Source organism: Micropterus salmoides, unplaced genomic scaffold, assembly GCF_014851395.1.
Source record: "Micropterus salmoides isolate LMB-PRFRI ecotype aquatic unplaced genomic scaffold, ASM1485139v1 Ms_hic_scaffold_2941, whole genome shotgun sequence".
Classification (NCBI taxonomy): domain Eukaryota; kingdom Metazoa; phylum Chordata; class Actinopteri; order Centrarchiformes; family Centrarchidae; genus Micropterus; species Micropterus salmoides.
Genome location: NW_024042197.1, coordinates 7,435 through 11,942, shown reverse-complemented (window position 1 = coordinate 11,942; position 4,508 = coordinate 7,435). Strand labels below are relative to the sequence as shown.

Genomic DNA, 4,508 nt, shown 5'->3' with positions numbered 1-4,508 from the left:
CGCTCCCTGCAGAGAGAGTGTTTGTGTTTTAGCTGATTTAATCTAACACTGCTGCTTGTCTTTCTGCCACTCAGTGAGCGTAACTGCGTTCTGTGACGTCATGCGTATACCCTCTACACAGGTCCTATACCAAGAGCTCTTGGGGCCGTCACAATATGTACATATTTTAGTTGGAGACATTACTGTCATGTCCTTACTTTAAAGACACCTCAAGTAAAAATTGGCTCAACTCACCCCGCTCTCCCCTACATAATTTGATTTTATATCTGTGTGTTAAGTACAGAGCTGCAGATGGGACATATTTAGCCTAGCATTAGCATTAGCCCACGCATTAGGACTGGACATTGTGGCATCCCTTAACCTGGTTCTGTCCAAAGTAAAAACAAATACACCATTCAACCCCTCTAAAGCTCAATAATTTGGATCAAGTTTCTTCATATGTACACAAACAGAAATGTAAAACATCAATTTGTGATTTTAGTGTGAGCTGTGTGTTAGAGCTATTCTTGACAAACTAAAATATCTTCTCATCTTGTATTCGTATTATAGGATGAGGGGATGTTTTATGTACTCAGGCAAAACTGATTTTTCGAGGGGTTCCCCAACTCTCAGAAGGCCATCTTCTAGAACTTGATCCAGCTTATAGGTGGTGCTTCCTTTTTTCACAGATTTTTTTAGATAATGCAGCAATCTCATCCTGAAATCTCTCTCGCTGACAAAAGGAAATAATTAAGCTTCTGAGAGGTCATCCAGTGACAAGTTCTTCCCTTTAAGTGAAGACTCAAAAGCTTGAGTCTGACAATAAAGTTGATCTGGACTTAACAGTAACAGAACAGAAAATGGTGCCAGAGTATTGATAACTTTTCACAAAATATTACAATATGATATTGATTATTTATCCCAAACATAATGAATGCTTTGAAACAGCTAAGATAAACAGATAAAACTTAACCGTCACTGTATAAATATTGTATACATCAGAATACTCTACAGTAATCAAACATTCTCTTGGCCATCAGTAACAATGTAAAATGTCACATACAGGAAACTGAGCAGTCTTGTTGGTCCCTTTAATGGATCTGCTGATACACAAATCATAAACACTGCATCTCTAACAAAGCAGAAGAAAAGCACATTCAATGTTAATAATTAACAGTTGAGTTTCTCTTTAGGTCAGCGACTGTATTTTCCCAAATGCTGGTGTCAGTAGTCAGACTCACAGTACCAATATAATCTACTATTTAACTGCACGTATACATTATCATAGTATCTGTTTTTTAGTGACAAACACAGCACATACACAAACAAGTTCATAAAATCGTTGACATTTATTAAATTGTTTTTTTCCTATTAAACTGTAAAAACAAAAAACAAAGTAGAAGTCTTAATACTTTAAGATATTAATATAATCCAATATCTAGCTGTATGTATACATTATTTTTTTTCTATGAAAATTAAAAACATTTCAATACTTTTTTTTTTGGAAAAACAAAAATTGGAAATTGTGAAGCAGGCTACTTGACTCTTCATACTTTAATATTTATAATCCAGTCATTATCTTATCTTATCCCAGGTTCAAACTCGCTCCTGTGCCCCCTGGTACCCAGTAACCTTGTATAAAGTATGACTGCAGTGTTTAAAGAGATAAAGCCTTCTTTTTGCAGATCCATCTATTTCTGTCACCACAGCTCACTGATTTCCATCCTTCTGTCTCTACAGAAATTACACACAGACCGTTGGTAGCAGGTTGTTGTATCCAGGAGCTGAGGGAAGAACATGATGTTTAGATGCAGGCTGATAGATTTTATGCTTCAAAATGTTTATGAATGTGTCTCTTACATTTCAGTCAGAACACTTCCATCGACCCACTTCCATTTCCCATCTTCAGCTCTCAGACCAATCCAGTATCCCTTGGTTCCTGAAGTGCCCCAACTGTTATTACTGATGAATGTCTGACAACAGAGAGACAGTTATCAGATATTTAAACACTATACTTAAATTAACACACTACGGCCTACAGACTCAGTGTGTTCAGAACTACAGACAATACATTGTCATTTAATTTAGGCTGTCATAAAATGTCCACAGTTTTCTCGTTACCTTCTCCGTTTGATCAGCTATAACAACCAAATCTGAAATCTTTCCTCTGCATTTTTCTCGAGCTTCTTCCCAGGTTTTCTGACCAGAAACATCAGGGTCATTAATCTCATAGCAGCTGGACTGGGAGGGTAACCAGCCATCCTGACAAGCTTTACACTGTCTGTCTGAAACAACAGAGACAAACCGATAAACATCATTACTGCATTGTGAAATAGTTATTGTTATTGTTGGTTATTTTTTACTCTTAATTATGGGATCTGAACATACTTTGGTTTTGTGGTTTTGGGCAGTAGGCATCAATGCTCCACTAAGCTCGACTGATGTTGAGCTCATTACACTTTGTCTCCATGATATGTATTAGTTCCGTTATGTTGTTCTCCAGCTGATTGTTTTGTGATGTCAGGTTCTGGTTCTCTGCAGTCAGCTTGGCGTTGTGTTCAGAAATGACAGAGGTAACTACAGTGACAGACAGTGATAGGCTAAGTTTATTTAAGTAACTCATTTTATACAAAAACTGTTAAATAAGGCTTTTATTAATTTTAGTGCATCTGTCCACTTCTATCTCGTCTTAAAGTATATGCCCATTTTTACTGTATCACTGTTGTGGAATCTTATTTCTTTATTTCTTTCTTTATATCATTTTAAATTGCTCAATTTAATTTACCTCTGTCTTGAAACATGTGACATTCAAATATATCTTAAAACAATAGTCTTGTGTCCTTATGAACAATGAATCTGAGATTTAATCATTCTTCCTGCTCATACTGCAAAACATGAGATCCCTTCCCAATGCACTGCCAAGTCTGCATTCTAACCTGAAGCTAATATTTGGTTTCAGCATTTTACAATTGTCAACAGTGTTATTGTAAGTGCGTTTATCTTAAAAAGTCACTGCCTTTTTAGTACAAAATGTTCTCTTTGTGTTACCATCACTCCAGCTCAGCACAGAGTGTATGTGTTTGTATCTAGGGAAACACAAAGAGGAAGAAATAAATTTGATTTGAACTGCCATTCACATAGAAGGTACTCACAGTAGATACGAAGGGCCATGATCACTGACAGAATCACCCAGCACACTGCCACTGCTGGAAAAGACGGAGTGAAGGAGAGAAACTTCTGATCTGACAAAAAATAAGAATTCAGTTGAAACACAACAAAAACATGATTTAACAGTCAACGGTGAAAAGAACCGTTAAACATTCACATTTTCAAACATTCATTAATATCACGTTTTAACATAATGGTTAATAAATGTCCTGCTTAACAATATTATATTTGTGAAATGTGTTCATAATGCACCTGAAGTGACGGCCATTTTATCCACAGTAGCTACTGCTACATTAACATAGTCAGCTTCCTCCTTGATTATCTCTGAAAGAGATACAAATCAAACACAAATGTTTATGCTTAAATTGAATGTTAAATACAGAGTCATTCCCAATGATAATAATAATAATAATAAAAATCATCCTTGGGCTATTCCCAACTTAATTAAGGCTGTTTCTTGAGTCACCTAGGATGGTAGCTGAAATTGAGTATTCTATAGAGATGTAATGTTGTAACTTAAATATTGTGATTTTTTAATGTTTATATGAAGAAGTGTATGCAGTGTGTTACTTTAAAATAAAAACAATGAACATAATAATAGTTAAATATAATTAAATAAAAAAATGAAACCCCTTGGTGCTCAGGTGTTGTCAACAATCAGAAGCATCATACATTAAAAGAAAAACCATAGACAAAATACACGTACATTAAAAGATGTACAGTAGTAGACAATGTCTTACCTGCAGATACTTGAACAGCAGAATTGTTTAAATTACCAGTTGCCTTCAGTGGTTTTCTGTTCATCCTGAATAAATGTTTCAAATCCTGCTGCAGTCCTGTGTGACGGCTTTAAGGAAAGTCTCAAGCTGCAATAGTTACTGTCGTTTCATCATCATCAGGTCTGTAGTGTACTTCTGCTTTTAGGTTTTGACAGCTTCATTTAATTGTTTCATTGTTTAGCAGTTAATAATATGTTGTTGTGAAGGGAAGTCTGGTGGTGTGCATTTCTGTCTACACTGTGTCTCTTAGGATACTACCTGTAGTGACTATATCCCATATATAAACACTACTGGTTGCATCAATACAGGAACTTAAATTACCTGAGGACCAGCATCGGCCTCAACAACACAATACAATGTCATGCCCCCTGTGGCTTGGAGGAAAACAACCCAGCACTGGGGGGAGTGAAGTCCCCCCCAGTGCTGTAGGAGCCTTTCTAGTTTGCAGAGTTCTTATCAAGTTTAATCCTTAAAACAGACAAAATGGGGTGATTTTAATATTAATGCGTCAGTGACAACATTTAATTAATTTTATCTGACCAGTAGGCCCCTATTAACATTTGAGTTCCTAATGCTGCACTA

General features: G+C 36.0%; 1 pseudogene; it reads right to left on the bottom strand.

Moving 5' to 3' along the window:
* Nucleotides 1–1,080: 1,080 nt before the first annotated feature.
* Nucleotides 1,081–4,157, bottom strand: LOC119882152 (annotated as a pseudogene).
* Between the last annotated feature and the right edge of the window lie 351 nt (nucleotides 4,158–4,508).